The sequence below is a fragment of the Monodon monoceros genome, unplaced genomic scaffold (genome assembly GCF_005190385.1).
Source record: "Monodon monoceros isolate NGI ecotype Baffin Bay Population unplaced genomic scaffold, NGI_Narwhal_1 Super_Scaffold_6, whole genome shotgun sequence".
Taxonomy (NCBI): Eukaryota; Metazoa; Chordata; class Mammalia; order Artiodactyla; family Monodontidae; genus Monodon; species Monodon monoceros.
Window position 1 is genome coordinate 61460094 of NW_021703783.1, and position 26129 is coordinate 61486222.

Below are 26129 nucleotides of genomic sequence, written 5' to 3' on the forward strand. Positions count from 1 at the left end.
AGGGAAGTGGGAAGGGACCAGTATTTTCTGAGCAGGAAGCATTTATATACCTTAATCATTCGTGTGTCATACTTCACCTCATTCTATCCTCGTAACTCTAAGACTGGTACCATTATCACCACTCGGGAGTTTGAACAATTCTCTTAAGATTCCTGAGCTGGTACATGTTAAAGTCACAATTTAATTCCAAACCTGTCTAATTCTAAGGACCCGCAATCTTTTTACTATGCCATCTTGCCTATTTACTTTGCCTGACAATCTATGGAAAATAGTTTCCTCTTACACCATAGTTTTAGCTTTTCACAACATATATGTCAAGCATTCTGTCATAATACTTGTTTCAGATTAAGTCAGAATAAAAACACTGACAAGGTAAGTCACCTATCTGTTTATTTACAGAGGCTTAGACAGAATCCAGAGGTATGAGTCAAAAACTTAAGGATGTGAATTAATCCCCTATATTTTTGATATCATATTGGAGAAGGTACTTATTCCTCCTGCATTCTTTTTATACATGTAACACTCAAAAAAGTTAATATTCATAAAAGCCTTGTCTTGCTAATAACTATTGAGAGAAATTTAAGTGAAATAATCATTGGCTTCTGATAACATGTGACCATTAAGTCAATATATGCTTCTACTCTCTTTAATTTCTCCAGTGTATTATTGAAGAATTCCTTGTTCAAAAACTAAATATCAAGGATAACAAGTAAGATATTTGAGCTAATATTTGAGCATAAACTATTAAGGACAATGATGTAGTTTTATTTTCTTGTGTTACAGTAGAGAAGGGCATCTTAGCCAGACTAGCACAGTGATGACATATTTTCTGAACTGTTTTTTCTCACATTATCTTATGCTTAATTTAACAAATATTTATTAAGTGCATACTGTGGGCAAGGGGTCACTATGGAGGGTACAAAAGAGGCTAGAATATCATTTCTCCCCTTGAGGAATTCATAATCTGATGTCAAAAGCAGACTTGTATGTAATCAACTGCAGTATCTGGAAGAAAAAAGTACATCTTTTAATAGCAACACAAAATACTCTGGTATTATAAAAAGAGCAAGGCTAGAGGGCAGGGCACTGTGGAGCTTGGAATGAAGTGGCAGGGTATTAAATGGAAGACATCAGTTACGAAGCTAAAGCACATATAGGCAATAACATGATACGAGTCTGGATTCGTCAGTGGACTGAGAAAGTAGAAGGGAAAGAATATCAGGGACATTTCAGGGGAAGAATCAATAATATGTGACACTTAATCAGATGTGGGAGTGGAAGTTAGGTGGAGTCAAAGATGAATTTCAGTTTTCTTATCAGATAATATGCCAGGGAACACAAAATAAGAAAAAGCGTAAGGGAAATGTGCAACATTTCATTTGAGGTTTGTGGGTTTAATATACCAGTAGGACATCTCTAAGTAGATAGCCAGCAGGAGGAAATCTGGGTCTAGAGTATAGTGAGGAGGAAGCAAAATAAGAAACTACAATAAAACACAAAACTACGGGAACCTCCTTGGTGGGGAAGTGGTTAAGAATCTGCCTGCCAATGCAGGAGACACGGGTTCGAACCCTGGTCCGGGAAGATCCCATATGCCACGGAGCAACTAAGCCCGTGTGCCACAACTACTGAGCCTACACTCTAGAGCCCGCGAGCCACAACTACTGAGCCCGTGCGCCACAACTACTGAAGCCTGCGAGCCTAGAGCCTGTGCTCCACAAGAGAAGCCACCGCAATGAGAAGCCGGAACACCGCAACGAAGAGTAGTCCCCTCTCACCGCAACTAGAGAAAGCCCGCGTGCAGCAACAAAGACCCAATGCAGCCAAAAATAAATAAATAATAAATAAATAAATAATTTTTAAAAATAAATAAAACCACAAAACTACGAAAACCAAAAACTACAAAGCCCAAAAAGTATGGGCATTAACACAGAACCAAAGTTTTGAAACGGTGGAATGGTGCTTAACAATCTCAATAATGCAGAGAAGTTGAAAATTGAGAATTAGGTGTTAGATTTGACAGCCATGAGATGCATGACGACTTTAGTATAATGAATGAGGAAGTCGGATTGCTGAAGATTGAATAGATATATGGAAGTAAATGCAGAAAAATTCACTATGAAAGTTTTATAATAAAGAGGAGAAAAGTGAGTAAGGGGTAAAAGGGTAGTTGATGTAAAATTAATATTTTGGCTTAGTATGGAGAAAAATGAACTTGTTTATAAACTGGTAAAAAACAAAAATAGAGAAGAAGAAGAATAAAGATTCTTAGCTCAAGATCCATAGAGTAGGAGTCTATTTGGGACTTCAGGTTGATTTTGATCTCTTAAAAGCATAAACAAAATATTGAGTGTATGTAAATTTTTATTTGAAGAGTCATGAGATTCTCATAAGGATCTCTACTTCTCACTGCAACCTCCCAAAAATAAATTTTGGAATCTCTGAAATACACAGAGGGAAGATTTTATGGACAATACCCAAGGAAGCAGGATGAAATTAATTCAAGAGGATGTATTCTACACTATTTCATTGAAAATTTCATCTGTGAATCTCAGAGTGTTCCATGTATGTTTTAAACAAATTTGAAAAGAATAACTCATATCATCTCTTAATTTACTCTGAATTCTGAAAGGAAAATAGACCTAAAAGGATCATCACTGTACACATTACGTAAGAGATAACTGAGCACTTGCCCAATCTGTGCCAGGCATAGTGCAGGGTGGACTCAAACAATTAGGCAGGACACCTAACGTAGAATTTAGCGGAACCATGCCAATGTGGGATTCAGTAATGGCTTAGCAGACAAACTATCTGAGCTAAAACATGAAGAACCCATTCATTCAACAAATGTTTATAGAGTGCCCATATGAGCCAGATACTATCCCAGGTGCTGGTCTTATGGGCACGAATAAGACAGGAATGTCTGCCTTCATGCATTGTGGCAAGAGGGAGACAAAATAAACAAATGGACAAATAAAAGTCTATAATATCAGGTCTTGATAAGTGTTATAAAGAAAATATACGGGGCGGGGGGTGGGTATAGTGGCAAAGGAAGAATTCCCTACAAAGGTGACATTTGATAAAAGACTGGAATAAACAGAGGAAATGAGCCATGTAAATATCCAGGAAAGATCCTGTGTGGTAGAGAGAACAAAGGCCCTGGGTAGGAACATGGTCTGTTGAGCTGGAGGAATCGCCAGTGTGTCTAGAATAGACTGAGGAAGACAGATGAGGAGGGTATATGAGGCCAGAAAAGACTTACGAGCCATGTTAAGGAGTTGAAATAGGAATAAGTCAAGTGAGGATTGGAGGGAGTAGCTTGACTTATTTGGCTCCTTATTGAAGGAAAGTGTAGAGAAATGAAGTTGGAGGTGGGGATAAAAGTATTACCATTTTCATAGGATAGAAAGGACTTGATGAATGGTTTACTACCAACTAGCCGTCAACAATACATGAGAAACCCAAGGTTTGCAGATCAAAGACATCACTAGATAATTTCATCATCCAAGATTCTCTACCAAGAGATACCAATTGTTTTTCTTTATACAAGACACTGTATTGAGTACAATGCTTTAGATTGAAATGGGTATATTCTAATATAGTAGCTTTAGATCATTTTATAAATTTTCTTACTTTGCAGAGCCTGAAGTTCTGAGAGTTTCCAAAGTAAACATATTTCACTGATTTATATGTACATATTTTAAAGGACATGAAAATAAAGTAGACTGATTTTTTTAGTTATTCTGAAATTGGTTTTAAACTTTATAAAATTTCTAACTTCGGTTTTTTGAGTTGTTCTCTTTAGTACATAATGTTTTTAGAAATATAAAATAATTCTAGGAACTAAAAATAAGTACCCTATTCTCCCTTCCCCCATATAACTGATGGACTCAAAATGTTAGTGATTCTTGGGTAGCTTTAGTTGTTGTAAATTATGTGCTTTTACATCTGATTTAAGAAACAGGTAAATGTTTATTTAATTGTTCAGTTGAGATTGATACAGTTGTCTTCTACTTATGCTATCTTCTTATTGCCCAAATCATACATAGAAGATATGTAATTATTTTTAAAATATAGGTAATTTATAAAGTTTAGAATGAGAAGTTTATGGTTACTATTACATGAGCAAGCTGTTTCAATAGAGGCTTCCTTATTCTATTGCATCGTACTTGCTTAAGTCTGGGTTTTCTCATATCTGGGCTCTTATGACACTGACAATGTGATGTTAAAAATGTGGGACTAAATATTTTGTGCAAAATAAACTGTTATACCATAAAGTTTTTTTTACAGTTTACTTCATTTATTTGTTTATTGATAGGCTCTTTTCTCATCAAAGTTGAAAGCCTCTTTTGTAAATTATAAAAAATTTTATTGTGACCTGGTTCATTTAGTACTTATTTACATGAAAAAAGCTTGAAGTTGATAATAATACAGAGCCATTCAAACAAGGTCAGTATACTCTGCCTTCGTTATTACAGTTAATTTTTCATTTCTTTTGTTGTCTTTTTATGAAAGTTTACATCTTTTACAATTTCTTGCATTTTAAATACATTTTCTAAAATATTTACTATGTATATATTTGTTCATGTCTTTATTTTTGTATTTGGCACTCCAACATTGGCACTGGTATAGAATTTAGCAAATACAGTAGTAACAGAGTTTTAATTGAATTTTGCAAGAACTTAAGCAACATGAAAGCAGGGATCTGATCTGTCTTGTTTGCCTCTGTAACTTCAGACCTACAAAAGTGTCTAGCACAAGGTAGGTGCTCTATAAATATGTTAATGTAAAGGAGAGAAGAAAGAAGAGATAGAGGACAAGAGAAAGGGAAAGATGAATTAATAAGACAGTTTTTGTCCTGAAGAGACTCAGAGGCCAGATAAGGAAATATGACATGTGCATAAAAACTAGAATAACAATACAGTGATGTACCCTCCAATATACCATAATTATATGTGCCTTCAGCGTTCAAGAATGGGATTTAGGCTGAAGTGTTTTTAAATTTGAAGTTGTGTTAACTTGATATTAAAAAGAATAATGATGTCAGTAATGGTAACATTAACGCCAACCCAACAGAGCTTATTATACGCTAACATTTCAAGTAAATTAATTTATCCAATCCTCACAATAGCACTATTGTTTAATTATTATTATTATATTTGTTTTTTTAGATGAAGGAATTGAGGATTATAACCAGGAAGTTCTAAAGACAACACAGTGACAACCAAAAAATAACAGTCTGGGCTTCCCTGGTGGCGCAGCGGTTGAGAGTCCACCTGCCGATGCAGGGGACACGGGTTCGTGCCCCAGTCTGGGAAGATCCCACATGCCGCGGTGCGGCTGGGCCCATGAGCCATGGCCGCTGGGCCTCCGCATCCGGAGCCTGTGCTCCGCAACGGGAGAGGCCACAACAGTGAGAGGCCCGCGTACCGAAATGACAGTCTGTGAAAGCTCAATTCAGTCCTTTACTGGAAATATCACTAAAAAAAAAACCTTTTTTTTTTTTTTTTTTTCTCGGAGCACATGCTTGTGTGTTTTTCCTAAATCTGTTCTCCCGGTGACTTTTACCTGCACTTCAGATCAGAGTTCACCTAAATTCCCACAGTGGTCAAGTATTGCTAGTGTTGCTAGTTTGTTATCTAGTAATTAGCATACCACTAACAGCGGTCAATAGATGATGGCATAAAAAAATGGATCATGTGCATCATGGCCAGTTTTAGCAAATCTCTAGACTAGATTCCTTTCCTAACTAAATTTATCTTATAAAGAGGTCCAAACGTATCTTGAATAATTTAAAATCAAACCTGAAAATACATTTACAAAAGAAAAAAGAAATATATTCATTTGTCCTCAATAACAAAGGAATAGGGGAACTGAAGGCAATCAGTTGAACAAAAACAGGTTGTTAAAATTCACAGTGTGTTCTATGTTGAAATTTTAGAAATAAAAAAGAAAAAGATGAAAGCAGATGCACTGTTTTGTGGATTAAATCAGACAAGAGAGCCAAGGCTTTCAAACTCCTTCTTCTGTCCAATTTACAAAGAATAATGATATAAAATTCTTTGTAGCTTTTATCCCACATTGACTAATATAGTAAAAGATTTCTCCCTGGCATTTTTTCGCTTTAAAAAAATCCAAATAAATTTTAATTCTAACTGAAGTCCTTCCACATTCTATGTTTCGAATACAATTTGCAAACATTTTGTCTTAAATTATTTTTTAACAGGGAAAAAATTTTTGAATGGTGCAAGAGCCTACCTCTCCTGCTTTCTCCCCCACTTTTTGCCTTTGCACATTGCAAACAAGATTCTTCTTACGCAATTATCCTACAGAACATCTTGGCATAAGGATATTCAAATGTAATTATTCTTTACATTTTCATGTCTCAGGTAATTTGGCTGGTATATTGTCTGTGATTTGCTTATACATAAGGTCAAAAACCTGACCCCTGTTGGTAATACATCATAAACTAATCATTTATATTTTCTTTGCCAAGGTTCACTGAACCATTTAACTTACACTGACTACTGCAACATTAAATTTTTCATATTAAAGCAGTATACAAATTAACCTTTTTAAATTACACTTTAAAAAAGTGAATTTACGTAAGTAAAAATTAAGGGCAACGTAAGCAAATAAGTTGGGCAGTTTTTCTTGGGAAAACTGTAGCTTAAGCACATTCCTCTAGATTATTTAAGCTGTTTGTTGTGTTACAACAATTTGTATCTAACCCAGTAAAATTTATAGTACATGTGTTCAATGGAAGAAAATAATTGATAAATTAAACATCTCACTCTGTGGAAGCAGTCTATTAAAATTCCTAACTTACTAGATATTTTATTTTGTCTATGAGCTTTTATGAATTCATCTATATCATAAAAATATAATCTTTTAATATTACAAAATTTGAAGTACATATATTTGGTTAGTTCCTCTAAGTTCCCCTGTCAAATAAATGGTACCAGAGAGCCCTTTATCTGTATCCATTTCTAAATTGATAATAACTAAAAGGATTTAGAGTTTTGTGAAAATACCAAGAGAATTTACTGAAAAATGATTGACTCTTACCCTAAAATGAGTGAACCTAAAGTCTAAGAGAAGTACGTTAGGACAAATATATTTTGCTTTCAAGTTAGGTTCCTCATCTTTTATTTATTTATTCATTTACTTTGCCCAAATAGGTTTATTTATACCTTTTCCATAAGCTACAATTATAAATACTTTTTTAAAAATTGAAGTATAGTTGATTTACAATGTTGTGTTAGTTTCTGGTGTATAGCAAAGGATTCAGTTACATATTTGTGTGCGTGTGTGTGTATACATATATATATTCTTTTTCATATTCTTTTCCATTATGGTTTATTATAGAATATTGAATATAGTTCCTTGTGCTATATAGTAGGACCTTGTTGTTTATCCATTTTATATGTAGTACTTTGTATCTGCTCATCCGAAACTCCTAATTTATCCCTCCCCACCCCCTTTGGTAACCATAAGTTTGTTTTCTATGTTTGAGTCTGTTTCTGTTTTGTAAATAAGTTCATTTGTATCATAGTTTAGATTCCACATATAAGTGATATCATATGATATTTGTCTTTCTCCTCCTGACTTACTTCACTTAGTATGATCATCTCTGGGTCCTTCCATGTTGCTGAAAATGCCATTAGTTCATTCTTTTTTCATAATTGAGTGGTATTCCACTCAGTTGTTACAGTAGTATCTTCTCTATCCATTCATCTGTCGATGGTCATTTAGGTTGCTTCCATGTCTTGGCTACTGTAATTAGTGGTGCTGTGAACACTGGGGTGCATGTATCTTTTCAATTTAGAGTTTTCTCCGGATATATGCCCTGGAGTAGGATTGCTAGATCATATGGCAACTCTGTTTTTAGTTTTTTAAGGAACCTCCATACTGTCTTCCGTAGTAGATGCACCAATTTGCGTTCCTACCAACAACGTAGGAGGGTTCCCTTTCTCCACATCCTCTCTAGCATTTATTACTTATAGACTTCTTAATGATGACTACTTTGACCGGTGTGAGGTGATGTCTCATTGTAGTTTTGATTCACATTTCTCTAACACTTAGTGAAGTTGAGTATCTTTTCATGTGCCTGTTGGCCATCTGTATGTCTCCTTGGGAGAAATATCTGTTTAAGTCTTCTGCCCCCTTTTTGATTGGGTTGTTTGCTTTATTGTTATTGAGTTGTATGAGCTCTTCATGTATCTACAAATACTGTTTTTAATGATGAATCACCAGAAGCACATTTTATTAGTCTAATAAGCTCTACATTAACATGCAAAGCTGACCTGGCATGAAAGTGATTTAGGGATAAAAATAATAGTAAGTGATTGCTAGCATCAGGAGACAGTTTTCTAAATTATCCATTCATTTATACATTCAACATGTATTTGTTGGAACTACGACTGTATAGAATAGTAGCCGAATGGTGTTCTAGGCACTAGATATGCATCAATGAACCAAACTGAAAAAACCTCGAGCTCTTACAGATTTTTGAAGAGGTGGTCATGGTGCCAGGAAGAAACAGACAAGCATATATGCAGCGTAATGATAAGTACTGGGAAGAAAAATACAGCATTACTGAAAAGTTAAGAAAACAAATAAACCTAGACCTATTCAACGTCAGGGAGTCAGAAAATTAATTTTTAAATCAATACGATAAATTTCACTCCTATGAATAGGTAAAAGAAAGTTGTTTTTTTTTTTTTAATAATGATAAATATCCTCACCCCAATCCATTCTCCAAAGAGTAACTAAAGGGAGTCGATGCTTCAGTGGCTTCCAGGGTCCCCTCACCTAGAACCCTCGTCAGAGGCTGCCCCATGCCTGCCTCCAGCCTTGATACCCCCATGCCTCTCCATACTCACTACATTTCAACCACATTGACCCTTTGTGTTGTCCTTGTTCCTCAAGCATACGGAGCTCAGGACTTTACACATATATTGTCATAGTTTGAATCTACCCCTTTACCCCATCCTACCCGTAAATCCAGCTAATTCCTGAATGTGATTTCTGCAAGGAAGCCAATTCTGGATGAAGCTCCCCTGCTCTCACTTTCCCAGCATCTTTACCTGTCCTTTTTGGAATTTATTACATGTAAAGTGTGTAATGACACATGCTCTGTATGTATGTTTTCATCATCTCTCTCTTTCATTAGCCTGCAGTCTCCGTGGGGCAAGGTGAGGTGGACACTAGAGGCAGCCGTTTGTCTCCTTTGCCAGTGAGCGTTCAGTGTCTTGCACCCTGCCTGACACGAATAAGCATTTAGAAAATCACTTCTGAGAGAAAGAATGAATTTCTATAAAAAATGTCCTAGGTTTACAACCCATAGTTTTATGTAACACATTGCAAAGGGGGTTCTGGTGGGAGCTGGTAATATCCTTTTAAACCATGTGACTGAGCTAAATCTAGTTGAATCTTTTGTTTTTAAATCTGTGTTACATACTGTTCCTGCCACAGACTCTGCTGGAAGTCTACTGCTTGCTTGTAGGCTCACAGTCCCAATGACAGATGTTTTTTAATCTTTGCTATTTGGCTTCCAAAATGGGTATATATTACTAACTCATGTATTCTCACCAACATTTAGAAAATGACCCTGGGGGCTGTGCTCTGAGAAATCAGATACTTTCTAGGACCTGTAGCCATGGGAAAGAGGTTTTGAATGCTTTCTGGTGGGAAAAGCCATTTTATGCTTGGAACCATTGTTGAAAAGAAGATCCAATTGTGAAAAGCCACAGTTGTGTAAACTATTAAAAAATTCCAGGGAGTGACATAGATCAAGACTTTATTGTTTTATCCTCTTACTTCACGTGTGTGTGAAGGGCACACACATAGATGTGCATAAACACACAGTGTTGGTGATGTTTTCTGCTTTATTCCACATGAGAACTTAGAATACTCCTAGAGGATGGGAAGAATCCTTTATCGATGCCTACCACATCCTACATCTCCATTGTGACACTTATCTATGTGTAGTAATAATTTATTTCCTTACCTGTCTCGCCAATTCTTTTAGAAGCAAGAAACTTTCATTTTTTATCCCCAAAACCTGGCCAACAAAAAGACAGTCCACAATAGACACTCAATTAATATTCATTGAATGTATCGCAGATTATAAATAAGTACCTATAATGGAAATAGCCTGAGCTGGAGTCAACCTTCCCTTGTCTATCTCAGCCAGGCAAAATGGAGCTCAGAAACCACTCAGGGAATTACACTGTCTTATGCAGCATCTTCTCCTTTAAACCAACAACTAAGGTTTTCCCAAACCCAGAAAACCCCCAAAAGATTTTCCTACATGGATTTATGCCAGAACGATTCTGGTCCATTAGTTGGCAAAGAGGACTCCATAATAACTTCAGAGGAACTGTAAAATTCTATTCAGGATATAATGAAAGCTGCGGGGGATTGTGTGTTCATTTATCTTGAAGTAGGAAAGCTTGAATCCTCAAATAACAGGGTGTTGCCATATTAGCTTCCTCCAGAAAACGGAAACTTCAGCTGTGAAGAGAGCAGAATGGTCTGATTAGTATCAGAGCTGCTGGAATCTGCAAAGCCTCCGTTCTTAATTGGAGCTGCAAGATGCAGCTGATAACTTAAAGTCTCCCTCTGTGAGTTTCTGCATTCGTGGATGGATTCTGTTACTTTAGTGTTTTTGAGATTCCATATTCTAAAATCATTATTTAAAAATCTCAAATATAAGATAATACCACAGGTTGCCCTGTATCTAAGAATAAATAAATACAATAAAACAGTATATTAAAGAAAACAGAAAGAATAAAGGGAAGAAGGAAAGAAAAGAAAAAAGCATGGAAAAGAAAGGAGGGAGAAGAAAAGGACAAAGGAAGCAAGGAAGGAAGGGAACTGTTAGAATATTTGATAGACCTCCTCCACAACGCAGATGTTTTTGTATGTGCAGTATTTCAGTGTCCTTCCTAGGTACATACAATGCCTTTTTTATTAGCACGGCTGCCGCTGCTGTTGCTTGCAAAGAGGTTCACAAATCAAAATAGACTCAGTTAGCTTTTCAATAATTCTAAAATATGGGGGAACACTGCCAGAGAAGGACAGCACTCCAGTATCCTAAACAAGGAGTCTTGTTAGCAAAACAAAGTATGAATTGCTTAGAGATAATCCCCCCGGGTGGTAATTCCACTGGGTGCCTTCTGTGGCGGCACATGCTCTTTCTCCTCTACGGAGCAATGCCATAGAACAGGCTATGTCAGAAGAAATAGGAAAAAAGTTGCTTTCTTGAAACATTTCTTCTTCTAGATTTTTCTTTATGTCCACATGATTCATACCTCTTGGTTCTTAGCCTGGAGCACGTAGTGCAACCAGGAAATGAGGAAGCTAGAGCTGGCTGTGAATAATGAATGGGCCACATCAGCAAAAGTCTATATACACACTCAGTAGCAAAGGCGGGTGCAGAGTTGCAGGCCAGCATTTTTATGAATTTTTTCCATTCTCCTCTTTCTCTCAAAGGAAACCAGGAAAACAAGAACTAGCAAGAGCTTGACAAACGCCTGGCTTTGAATTGGAGACCATTCACCTGCCTATTGCTTCATTCCTGGAAATTTCACTGCAACTAACTAAGGTACGTGGGAAAAAAACAGAAACTTTGATATGTTTTGTTGATGAACTTGTGATATGTGGAAGAAGAATGCATTTGTGCGGAAAATTGGAGGACTGTATCTCTTACTTCAAAAGAATGTTTAGTATTTGTCATGTCTTTTGAAATTATTACTAGTATTAACGCCCTCGACGTGCTAGTTTAGTTGATGGGGCACTGGCCACTTATATAACATTTTGCTTTCTCCCACTCTCGTTTTGTACTTCATCAAATCCAAAGTTGTCATGGTTCGTTATCTGTAGATGATCTTGAGCAGCCTTGCATTCTAAAAGAATATGCCATAGCATCTGCCTCTGTGCTTTTGTGCCCTGCTGTACGGATGATATTTTAGCAACAATATTGGGTAAGGGGTGGGAGTGGAGGCAGATTTGTCTCAGGCTGATGTTTCTTTGTGCCATACTATGCCTTACTCTTTCCTATATGCCTAATTCAACAATGAAGTACATATATCACATTGTGACTATTACCTATGTTAGAGTACATAATCGGGGTTGTAAAGTATCTGCTTGAATGTCCCAACTAATGAATTCCATCAAATTCAATTGTCATTCTTAGACTCTTCATTAACCAATCAAATTGCTTCTTTGGTCTGTCATTTCTAACACCCTTTCCCTCGGCATAACCACAATTCTCTGAAGTAAATTGGAGGTGATTAAATTATCTCACTAATCATTATTGGGAGTCTCATGTTACTGAAGTTTTGGATTTCTAAAGAATCGTCTTTCACATGATTCTCATTGTATATAGGAGAAATAATGTTATAGTATGAGGCCGTGTCTTGAACTTTATTCTGCTATTTGCATCTTAGTTTCTTCCTGAGGAAGTTGGCTACAATAGTAGGTCTCTGATCCTAAAATCATACAGAAATAAACCAACTATACACTCCTATAAATTCACCATCTTATTAAATAAATCTGTCCAGTAGGCTTGTGTTGTAACACAGTTCTTCACCTTTGGGGAATGAACCATTTGAATGCTGGAAGTTCCTCTTATCTCTGATGCAGTATGATTTTACAGCATCACAGTTGTTATTGCTGAAACATGTTTTTTGCTAATTTTTATAATTTCCTTACATAGATTATTAAAACAAATGAAGTGGTTCTGAAAGTGCATATTACCTAGAATCAAAAGTTTCTTTCTTAGGCAATAATTGTCAGTGCTAATATATAATGGTTATTTCAATCATTTTATAATGAAAGGCACAGCTGATGATCTGACAGTGTGGTTCTTACCATACAGTTCTTAAAATATTCCCATTTTATACTCTTCTACTTTGTATTTTAGAAACAGTTTCATCTTCTACCCTGCAAATATTTTGAGAAACATCTCAAAATGTAACCTGAAGCCAACCTAAGAAAATTTCTATTCCTGGGTTCCATGCCAGACGTACTTAATCAGAATCTTTGTGAATGGGCTTTAGAACCAGCATTTTAAATATGTATATCAGATCATCCCAATGCACTCCAAAGTTTAAAAACCACTACTCTATAATATGACAGCAAGGAAACAGCCAAGCGGAAAACATTTTAAAGCTATAGACATATAATTAATATAAAAATATTGAAAATAAATTAGGATTTTGACTTTTTTCCTACATATTTTTATTTCCTAGGAGTGTACAAAGGACTTTAGACTGTTTCTTTCCCCTTTCATTTGAGTCGTAAATATTTTGAAATTAAAAATTAAATGTTAAAGATGTTAAGGGTATGACTGTCTATCAATTGAAAAGTTTCCCAAAGTTGCCAAATAATAAATGATCTCATAGTAAAGGGTATTAAATTCATAATTTCTACAATTATTTTCACATTTAAATCTTTAGTTTTACAAAGCTTTCTAAATATCAAGTCATTCTTTCAATATTAGATATGTCTAGTAAGCATCACTTCTTTAAGAATTCCAGCCTGTACTTCTGTTATGGTTTCTACTCATACAAGTCCTGTGGGTGTCAAATTTTCAAAAGATAATTTATTGGTACAGCTAAGTAAAACCTTCTGGCTAAGGGTATCCCATTTATTCATAAGTGAGTATTTTTCTTTTATCTAATTTTAGTAAGGGAATTTCCTCATAGCTTTATTTTTAACGCAAAAATGTCAGACAGTTTGCCAACTTAATAAGCCAAACTCTGAAGTATACATTTAAGTTAGAAGGGACAAAGAACTTTCTTCTGAACCATGAAACGACAGAATATTGTGATTACCTCTGGCACTGAATGAGGGCAAAAAGTAACATCAGATTTAGTAGGAAAACTGCAGAGACTGTTTGACCCATAAAATTAATTCTTGCTTCCTATCTTGTAGAATCCACTGAGACAAGGGTCTAAAAGGGGAAAATGCTCAAAATCTTTAGGTTTTCAGGTGTACTTACTTTATAAAAGTGTCCTAAAATAGTTGGAATAATTGTCTTCCAAATTCATACGAATCTTTTTATAAATAAAAATATTCTCGGTTTTCAACTGGTTTTAAAAATCACATTTACAATACAGGCAGGCACTAATTTCAACTGGATTTTATTTCAAAAGTTTAATTTATAAGTTAAATATTTAGAACCCAAAATGTTTTCACACAGAAACGATGTTATAAATGATGTTAGATGCACATTCAATTTTTTTTTAAACATGTTGGGGGTAGGAGTTTATTAATTAATTTATTTATTTTTGCTGTGTTGGGTCTTCGTTCCTGTGCGAGGGCTTTCTCTAGTTGTGTCAAGCGGGGACCGCTCTTCATCACGGTGAGCGGGCCTCTCACTATCGCGGCCTCTCTTGTTGCGGAGCACAGGCTCCAGACACGCAGGCTCAGTAGTTGTGGCTCATGGGCCTAGTTGCTCCGTGGCATGTGGGATCTTCCCAGACCAGGGCTCGAGCCCGTGTCCCCTGCATTAGCAGGCAGATTCTCAACCACTGCACCACCAGGGAAGCCCCACATTCAATTTTTTTTAATCCACAAAATTATAGTCAAATTATATGATTTGTAAAAAAAGAAAAAAAGAGCTCTAAAGTGGAAAATAGTAGAAAACAATACTATGGGATTCTAAAAAGTAAACCAATTGAACAAAATATTTTTTTAAATTCTTATTTACTTTGAATATCGACACTAAAGAAAAACAAGTTTGGTTATAAAGTAAATGAGAAACTGAAAGAGAGGGTAGGATGTTTTTGTAAAACACAGAGAAACTGGTTATAACATGAGCAGTATTCTCTTGAGCAGAGGAAAAGTAGATGGAGGGAAGAGGTGCAGCCCAGAGATAGAGCTTAAGGGGCAAGTGGTCTCAAATACAGGTTGCCAAGCAGTATTAAACTATTAAATAGACAGGATGCTCATTAATGTTCATGTTTATAGCTCAAGGAAACAGGTGCATTCAGTTATTTTTAAATGAATAGATACATATTGTAGGTACACATTCATTTAGAAAGCAGATGAATAGAGGAAGTGTTTAAGCAGAGACAGCGAGCATGAATGCTAGTTCAATGGACACCAAGGAATGATGGAAAGAGAGAACTGGTGATCTCACAGCCTTCTACCAACAGCTTTTTGTCTGAATGACTCAAGTCACCACTCAGGGTTTTATTGTACCCCACTTTCTAAGGAATTCTATCCTCTGTGTTTTTCAAAAAGTTCAGCATCATGTTCAATTGGATCAAGTTTACCTATTTGCTGCATTTACCCCTACAGGTGTTTCTTTAATTTGCCAAATATTTCTTGAATATCTACTGTGTTTTAGGCACTTTGCTAAATTTGCTACTTTTAGCCCAGACATTAGACCAAAAAAAATATTTTGTTCCATTTGAATTTTAGTATTTTCTGTTTTACTATTTCTCTTTCGTTCTATTCATTAAATTTGGATGGTTTGAAAAAACAGTCAGCACCTGTACCTGGCATGGAGGACAGGAGTCTGAATAGCCCAGGGAATGAGGCCCAAGTAAGGGCTTATCTGTCTTATTCTTCCTCTGTTCTTTGGATGTCAAGGAAGTCTTAGCAGCTCTGAGTCCCCTTTACCTTCATTTAACCTAAGGAACAAATGGTAGAGGTAGAAAAGCAAACAAACTAAAACTCTTCATTCAAAGAAAAATTGATAATTTCAAAATAAAGGCCTGTAATAGTTGACATCTCTTGTTTTGGTCAAGCCTCACTACTAGGCTAATCTGCAGTGTAAGAAACAAGAAGTTAGATGCCTTTCCTAGAAAAAGGGCCTGTAATACTTCATCAGTTCTAATTTTTAGTAAAATAAAATGTCTAAAAGAAAAGTTTCCAGAATCTCTATTACCGCTGAGGTTGAGGCACAACAGAAGTTATCATGTAGGCTCTTAAAATCCCTCTTCACTCTGGAAATTCCACTAGGAAAAAAAAAAATGGTTCATTTTCCATTGAAGAAAGTTTTAAAGATATTTTTCAATGTAAAGCGCCCTTCTTTTCCATTCCATTCTCAAGAAGCAAGAGTAAAGGGTAATATGGAGTATTGGCAACATTCAAATGAGTCTTAGGACAGGAATGGTCAATGCCTGGGTTGAGTTATCTCAGTCTCTACTTCACAGCTTTCAAAAACTACTAGGAAAACCTGGGCTTAATGAGACAACAATGGTATTGCCACTCAGCCTTGTTTGAATTTCCCAATTGCTTTTGTTCCCTCATCCCTTTGAAGTGATGCTTCAGAATTGCTTGACCAGTCCTATATCACCAGTTATCTTCACACGTAAGCTTGTTTGATGTTTCCTACACTTAGGTTTTCAATCAGTATATCTTCGTCCTCTACTTTCCCTTAGCCCAGCAAACCTTGTTCATCGTGGAGCCTGGGTTCACACTTCCTATGCCAGTCAGCACTTCCTATGCCAGTCAGTCTTCCAAGCCGTGTGTCCAGGCCCCTGTTCTATGGAGATTTCATGTTAGTGGAGAAACAAACAAGAAACAAGAAACAAACACATAAATATTCAGACCCACTAAAATAGTGATCATCCAGTAACTCTAATCATATTCTTCTCTGCATTTTTTTCCTCCAAGTTGTTTCCAGTCAATGATCCTACTCTTTTTAATCTCACTGATTCTTACTGTTGTCAGTTATGCACTAAAATCAATCTGGTCCACTTACTTTAAGTCTTTTTAGTCTTTATACCTCCTTAAATGAAATGTATAAATTTGCATATTAGATAAAGCTATATTGCCTGAGAAATCTAATCCATAAAGCTAGGCCTAAGTAATGCTGCGGTGGCTACACTGTGGCCATTATGGAATCTAATACCCCACAACCCAGGCCACCAAAGGCATCATTTCTGATCCTGAGATTTTTCTTAATTACATTTCCCAGTGACTAAGTGTCCTGTTCTGGGATACATCAGAATAAATCTTTTGCTCTGTTGTTCTATCTGGCAAAGTAACTTCACTATGGATGAAATTGGACTAGCCACTTTTAAATTCAATAAGGATTGTGTGTTTGTATCTAGTCAATATAAAAGAATAGACTTTCGAGAATTCATTGTGGTAATAGGAAGGAAAATTACCTACTTGAAGATATTGGATGTAATTCAGGAAATAGATGATAAGAAAAGAATACATAGCAATTTGTGAGAATGATGCACTATTTAAGAAGAGATAAACCAATAGGCTGAAAAAGTTATAGAAATTGGACATTCATTCTTAACAATTTTCTTTACACTTATTATCACTTAAAAATAAACTAATAACATTAAAATGCAATATTTAATGAGAGAAGAACCACTCTAATAATAAAAATGATTTTTATATCTGCTTATGCTGATACTTATTTCAGTTTAAAAATGTTTTATGGAGAAGTTAATACTTTTTATTGTAATTTAATAACAGCAAAAGTTGTGTTGCTCTCATTAGTTTATTTAGGGTTGATTATCTTTTTTATTTGAAAATATTTTTGCCAATTTTAAGGCATTTAAAGAATCTTCACTTTGCCATACGTTAAACTCCCTAAGCAATGTGCAGCTAAACATATCTTAAACATATATACCCAGGAGAATAATACAGTTCACAGGAACATCGAAGAGAACTTGATAGAATCTTCTAGAAAAACTGAACCAGAAGGAAATGTATAAAATAGATGAAAGGATATTTTCAAAACCCAGTAAGAATGTGAGGTCACAGGGGGATATGTTGAAGGACATAAAATTGTTTCAGGTGCAATAATAATGAACTCCGGAAAGCTATCCTTTTCCTAACATTGTGAAATTCACACAGAACTATGTGAAGCATTGTCTCATTTCACTGTATGCATCTAGGTTAATCACTGATTACTAATTTGTTTCATATCTGAGATGAAGCATTTACCACCTCTTGTTCATACATACATATCTATAGTATTATCACTATAAATATTTCTAAATATGTAGATCAACAACACATTAAAACCCTGAAAATCCTCAAGCGTCAGAAAAGAAGGAGAGCTCGAAGGCAGAGTAGAAAGACGAAGAGCTGATGTCATGACTGAGTAGGGAGAGGTCGGTCCTTTATCAAGTCTCTAATGACTACAGGACTTGGGTCTAAGCAGGTTCGAGATCTGGAACTGAAATTCTCACATAAATTCAGGATCGGCGAAGGAGCTGCTTCCTTCTTGATGAAGCAGCAAGAAAATTGCACCCACTGATCCAGGGAAGCGAGTAGAGCTTATCTGCCTAGGAACCTAGATGAAATACAGGGAAAAAAATAGTTCTACTGTGACAAATCAAATCACCAGGCTTTGGCGTATGTCAGTATGGGGCTTGAATGTATATTATTCACAGTGCATGAATCCTCCAAATGTAATTTATATAAACTAATGGGAACCTACAATTCTGTATGGAAACATGTCTGAACCAGGACACACAGTACTCTTTAAGAAAAAAAAAAAAAACTAAAATGAGTTTACAATTAAATGAATAATGATAAAACCACACATGAGAATTATCCAACATAGCAAAGCATAATGAGGCACCATAAGCAAGAGCATTCAAATCCTAAAGTTTTGAGATAGCTTAACAATATGAAAAAAAGCATAAACTAATTATTTAAAAAATTATAAAAGTAAAGAAGGAAGAAATAGAAACCAACAGTAAGACACTATGAAAACAGATTAGCAGATCTGAAAAAGAACCAAATACTCATAGAAAAGAAAAATATAGTTTTCAAATTAAAAAATTTAATGAAAACTTTTAGGATGAAAAGAGAAATGACCTAAGATGATATTAATGGACTGTGAATTACATCTGAAGAAATTTTCTAGAATGAGCACAGAATGTTAAGAGATGGAAAACTTAAGAGACATAGAGGAATAAAATGAGAAAGCACACCAATATCTATTAGGAATTCTAGATGGTTAGTTACAAGATAATAGCCGAGAATTTTCCATATTTGAAGAAAGCCATTAATACCATATAGAAAATCATTCCCAGCCACAAACCAGATAAAGAAAAACAAATTCAAACATAAACATTTTAACAAAGCCACAGAACTCCAAAGATAGTGCAAGATCTTAAAAATCAATTAGAACGAACAACATATAAAGGAGCAAGGAAAAAATAATAGATATCTCGTCAACTACAATAGACAAGATGACAGTGCAAAAAATAATTTCATGTGTTGAAGGGAAATAACTAGCAAGTTCCATATTTATATTCCACATTTATATAAACTATGAATTGATTTTGCTGTCATTATTTTTCAATAATGACAGCAAAATCAATGTACTTTTTCAGAAAATGATTAAAGAAGTTCACCACTCATAAATAATTTTGAGTAACAAAATATATATTATCTGCATTTTGGTGAAACCCTGGTTTTCACCCTTGAAAACTTGGTTATTCTAGGATTCACTAAACTAAAAAGACATCACTGGGCTTCCCTGGTGGTGCAGTGGTTGAGAATCCATCTGCCAACGCAGGGGACACAGGTTCGAGCCCTGGTCTGGGAAGATCCCACATGCCGCGGAGCAACTAAGCCCGTGTGCCGCAACTACTGAGCCTGCACTCTAGAGCCCGCGAGCCACAACTACTGATTCTGCGTGCCACAGCTACTGAAGTCCGCATACCTAGAGCCCATGCTCCACAACAAGAGAAGCCACTGCAATGAGAGGCCCGTGTACCACAATGAAGAGTAGCCCCTGCTCATGGCAACCAGAGAAAGCCTGCACACAGCAACCAAGACCCAACGCAGACAAAAATAAATAATAAATAAATAATAATTTTTTGAAAAGACATCATCAATAGCGTATTGTTACAGACCAAGTTCATTGCTGACATATCTTTATGTGTCAAAAGGTTGAAATTTTAATAGCATAAGAGAGGTGCCTTTTTGACAGATAGTTAAGTAGCCTAAAATACAGAAACTGCACTGTCCTGATCATTTACTTCTTCAGTTAGCTAGTATGTAACATTGCCATTCTTCTGAACAGGAACTTCAAATGTAAAACCTTTATGTTCTCCTAAAATCATTGTTATCATTCTCGACCCATCATTAAATGTAAACTATTGCATTTCAAAATGCACATCCAGACATTTAAATGTGTACACATGTAAATGCTTATCTTGCTCAACTATTCTGTAATAGTGTGAGAGATATATAAATAATCAATAGTTAAACCTATAAACCATCTTTGTGCCAAGCACACTTAGTAATTATAGAATAGCTGAGCTAGAGATAAAAAAGACTGTAGGGGTAATTGGAGTAAGTTCTTGTCAGACAGCTTATGATAATTAACAACTTCTTCATGTAATAAAGTGACTCTGTGAAGAAGATGGAAGGGCACTAGGAACTAGCATAGGAACAGACCTAATGACTGAGGGGTTTAGCAAGAGTGTGGTTTTACCCAGGACAAAGCCTTAAGAACTAGAGACAGACCAAATACTAAGACAAAGAAATTTGCATTAGTAACTTATCTACCCCTTAAATTAGATAAAACATTCACAGATCAATTATACCCCTACTTGTGCCTGTGATGTTTTCTTATGCCCTGGACAGAATTTACTAAGATAATTAAAAACTCAGGGCATCCTATCCATACAATGATATATAAACATTCTCATTCTATTTAATTCTTGAAGCTAATGTGTTTATTTATTATGATGATCAGAAATTAGGAAACATAACGGATGAATTTAATAGGAAAGTATTAAAACATATTCATGAAAGGAACATACTACAAAGACGAATTAAAATTTGCTATCAAATATGTAGAAAATTAGATGGAGTTTTTGGTTTAAAACAGCTGAAGAGCTGGCAATATGCTACTATTAAAAACCAGCATTATTCTAAGATATTCAAATAGAAACATAAGAATAATGCTGGACAGATCACTGTATTAGAGAGCCTAGTTCTAATTTAGATCCATAATTGAAACACAACATCAAGAACTAATACAAGGACTGACATATACACACTACTATATAAAAAACAGATAACTAATAAGGACCTACTGTATAGCACAGGGAACTCTACTCAATACTCTGTAATGGCATATATGGGAAAAGAATCTAAGAAAGAATGGATATATCTATATGTATAACTGATTCATTTTTCTGTACACCTGAAACTAACACAACAGTATAAATCAACTCTGATCTAATAAAAATTTTAAAAATAAAGATTTAACAGAGGGAACTATATTCATTATCCTGTAATAAACCATAATGGAAAAGAATATGAAAAATAATATATATGCATAACTGAATCACTTTGCTGTACAGCAGAAACTAACACAACATTGTAAATCAACTATACTTCAATAAAATATATTTAAAAATAAAAGAATTAAAATAAATTGAGAAACAGCAACAAAACTAAAATTATTTAAGGTTTGAGACATCACCTTGTCAGAAAAGACTAAAGAAATTTCAAGATGTTAAAATGAGAAAAAGAGAAGCATCGGATGTGGATTTAAAGTAAATATAGGCCATTACGAGAAAGGTCAGACACCAAGGCCCAAAAGGGAGAAAAGTGTTTAAATTGTCGGAAAGAATAGCAGATGAGATGATGTGATGTTCTACAGAAGAGAATGTTGAAATTCTGTTCTTGAATTTATTGAAAAGACAGAAATTTGTCTTTTGTGAAAAATTTTATACAGTTCTGCCTGACAGTAAAGAAATACATGTTTATAACACTTCCCAATTCTCGTATATGTATATTGATAGATAAGTTTTGACACTGTATTTGGAAGGCTTAGGGTAATCAACCCAAAGGTTTCCTGAAGTAGAAGCACAACATTACAATTTTCTAGGTGATAAGTTATTTTATGACTTTGTTATTACATTGAATGAGCAACAGGAGAGTCCAAAAACATAATCTTCCCCCACCCCCAAAAAAAATCCGTTTCCAAAATAACTCCTGTCAAGATGGCAGCCAAGTCCAGAGAATGACCAGATTAATCGTTTGGGTTTCGTGGTTGTTTTGATGTTGTATAGAAGGAGAAGTGATCATTCTGTGATGGTATTCAAGGAAGTGCTCCTACAGAGACAGAGTCATCCGCTCACCATCCCTCACAAACCCCCTTCATAAAATGGGAACATTCCAGGTGGAGGACAGATAGTAAATTCTGTATGTTATTTTAGAATTTTTAATTCTAAAAATATTGGAGGTTTTTATGTACTGCTGTTTTACTTCTGAGTATAAATGTAAGGAAATTGTTTTATAATTTAGACCCTTGAATAAGGCTTATAAACTGATATATGGTCATTATGCTTCAAGTTTATTTTGGATGCAAAATGTCTTACAGAATCTACTGAAATCAACAAAGGAAATAATTTCAAAAAGTGTTCATCCAATAGAAATTCTCTGTGGTTAGGAAAATTTACATTAATCTATTTTTACTTACCGACACCCTCGTTCTTTTCTTTATAAAAGCACCTTTGGGGGAAGGAGAAAATTTAAAAGAACACAAAGGGAGGAAAAATTACATAAAACTTTAAAAATTGTATGGACTCCTGCCTGCTTTTCACATGGACTACTGTCTTACACTTATTTAATCTTCTCTGATTGCATTATGTTGTGAATGGGCAGGGTAGTGTTTTCCCACCAGTTTCTTTTATACAGGCAAGAATTTTCAAACCAAAAATCTAACAGTTTGTGTTTTTATTTTATTAATTAATTAATTTATTTATTATTTATTTTTGGCTGCATTGGGTCTTTGTTGCTGAGCCAGCGTGGATTTCTCTAGTTGCAGCGAGTGAGGGCTACGCTTCATTGCGGTGTGCCGGTTTCTGATTGCGGTGGCCTCTCTTGTTGTGGAGCTTGGGCTCTAGGCGCGCGGGCTTCAGTAGTTGTGGCTTGTGGGCTCTAGAGCGCAGGCTCAGTAGTTGTGGTGCACAGGCTTAGTTGCTCCGTGGCATGTGGGATCTTCCCGGACCAGGGCTCGAACCCGTGTCCCCTGCATTGGCAGGTGGATTCGTAACCACTGTGCCACCAGGGAAGCCCAGTTTGTGTTTTTATACTGAAAGAAATGTCTCTGGTGAATAGGGAAGATGATTTATATGCATACATCTGACCTTATAAAAAATAATCTTTGTTTTTCCCATAAAGTTGAATTTATATTGCTATCATTTATTCCAGTTTCTTTTTGTGTATCTCTAATACACCATTTAGTTTGTAGATCTTTGATACTTTAGAACATATGACAGTTTAAATAAATCTATTGTATTTTTCCAAAATTTTTTTACGTTTGTAGTTTTTCTTCTTTTTCTAAAAAATGAAACAAATAGTTAATTACATGGTTACAACAATTTTTGCAAAGTTTCAGCTAACACATTGTAATGACTAAAAATTGCCTCTGCCTGTTATTTATTGTTCAGAAAGTAAAATTTAATTGTATTGATTAACAGTTCTATGAAGAGTAAAAGTTATTAGGTTTCTAATACTTACAGTTCTTTTTTATATATAATGAAATTCAGATTTCTTCTAAAAGGGAAAAATCACTCTTCCACAGTAAGAAAGGCTTTCTATTCATATCCTGAAACTACATTTTTTAGCTTGTGGAATATAAATCATCCACTTGCTTGGTATGAATGCAGAAATTTAGTTCACAAAACTGAATATATATTTGTTCATATGTCTCTTTATAATAAGATTCTGGACTGTGATGAGTGGTTTTTCCTTCATGTTTTCCATACACACATGAAGGATTAAATACATAGCTTTCTTTTTTCCAAAAATGCCATCAGCATTATCAGTTTCTGAATACAGGTGGAAAACTGCCTCAGTGTTTCTGATATTTCTTTTTTCAGAAAAAACCACAATGCAGAATGAATAAATACTAAAATTTTATAAAGTGTGATCATGAAATAACAAAACTTCTTTTTTTCAAAAAAGCTCATGTACTGAAATTTATATTCAAATGAATGTCGTCCTTCACTGTGGTCACCTTGGATTTCAGAAATGCTGCTGCTCTTCAAAGTATTTTGTTAACACATTTTGGGGTCTGTCTTTAGAGCCAGTTTGTGCACCAGGAAGCATTCCTCAAAGAACACTAGGAAGGCAGACACCATCCATGTCTGCTACAGGAGACATTGGCTTTAAAGTCACATGATCATGGCAAATGTGAAGGCAGACTTTCTGAAATGTATGTTTCTTCCTTTCTTTCTTTCTTTCTTTCTTTCCTTCTTTCTTTCTTTCTTTTTCTTGCTTTTGTGAATATATTTATTTACATTTTTCAAAAGCACTAAGTCTACAGCCCTAAGATACTCAGAATGACTTTCTGTGCTTCCTTTGACCTGAGATGTTTCTTTTAATGAGTTTGTGCCCTCTTCAAGGAAAATAGGCATTCATAAATTATATTTTTATTTTAAATAGTACTCTTTTTTTCTGGACAGAAAGATATATCTATCACATAGGAGGAGGGATCTGAGGCTGATGGAATCATGAGATCACATGTTGGTTAAAGAACTTCTTAGGCTATGCCCAGAACACTGGATTCTTTAAGATATTAAAAAAAAAAGAAATCAGGAAACACAGATTTTTCAGGCTAGATGAAGGATTATGGGCTCATTGTTTTACTCACTTCTTATTATATCATTTAGTTATATCCTTATCCTGGACAAGTATATAAGGTCCTTACTAGAACCCATAGGACTATACATGACCTGCCCCTGCTACTGGTCTTTAATGGGATATAAAACTTTACCAGAGCCTGTAGTACTCTGCATATCTAATTACTGTTTAATATTCACTTTGCATTAGGGATTTATAAGATGGACCCTAAAAAGCCAGTATATACCAGGCCCACATGGGTTCACTAGTGTATTTGACCAAACATTTAAGAGAGAAATTATACCAATTCTCTAAAATCTCTTCCTAACTCATTCTGAGGCCCACGTTACCCTAATACCAAAACTAGAAAGACATTACAAGAAAAGAATATTGCAGACCAATATCTCTCATGAGCAGAGATGCAAAAATCCTCAACAGGAGCCAGCCCATGAGCTATCATGCCAGGTGAAAGAGGTAATGGAACTGTGGAGGGATGTTTCACCTTCTATTACAAACTGTTCATTTATTCAACCAAAGTTTACTGTTCTGAGTACTATCCTATGTGGTCGAGAAGTCAGACTAGTTACCATCCCCCATTCAGTCAGTCACTTATCAATTAACTTATCCAACAAGTATTTCTTGAACATCTACAAGGTGTCAAGCATTATACCTGGTACTGGGGAATGTATCAGTGAGCAAAATAAACCAAACTCCTGCCCTCGGGGAGCTTATGTTCTACTGGGGAAACAGATGACAAACAAGATATACACATAAGATGTAAAACATGTTAGTGACATGTGTTAAGGAGGAAATGTGAGTGTAACATGTATGTGGGGGTGAAATGTACATAGGTTGTTCAGAGATGGCCTCACTGAGAAGATGACTTTATGTAGAACCCCAAAGGATGCAAGGGAGAGAGTCTTGACAACATCTCCTGGAAAAGAGAAGGTAGAAGGAACAAGGAAACAAAATAACTAGGAGGCCAATGAAGGGTGAGAGAAGGGATGTGCTTGGTGATAAAGTTGGAGAGTTAGGTGGAAACCTGGTCACGCAGGGCCTTGTGGGAAATGGCAGGGAGTTTGGATTTTATGCCAAGTGTAATGGAAGACCGTTGGAGGGTGTTCAGTGGGAAAATGCCATGCAATGACTGACTATTCTAGAAATTCATTCCTATTTCTGTGGAGAATGTATATTTAGGTGTCAAAAGTACAGGCAGAAAGACCAGAAGGAAGTTATTGCAGCAGTGCAGGTGAGAAAGCTATCAGAGGGTTAGTAGCTTTGATTAGGCTCATGGAAGTATAAAGGGGAAAAGTAAAAAGACTTGAGACATATTTTCAAAGTAGAACTTATATGACCTGTTGATAGATTGGTTATGGAGAATAAGAGGAAAAAAGTTAAGAATTATCCTAGATTTTTGCCTTCAACAGCTTGGTAAAGTCATTCACAATGATGGGGATGATCCAAAACAGGATCCAATAAGGGAGGATAAATAGAGTTTTATTTTTTACATAGTAGGTTTGAGATTCTCATTGGACTTT

General features: G+C 35.4%; 1 protein-coding gene across 1 annotated transcript in view; it reads left to right on the plus strand.

The window, feature by feature from the left end:
- Nucleotides 1–26129, plus strand: part of SYT1 (synaptotagmin 1) — a 535754-nt gene that overhangs the window by 100922 nt on the left and 408703 nt on the right. The window contains exon 3 of the mRNA XM_029205603.1: nt 11500–11611. The gene's annotated coding sequence lies outside the window, so the exon portion shown is untranslated. The remainder of the gene's footprint in view (nt 1–11499; nt 11612–26129) is intronic.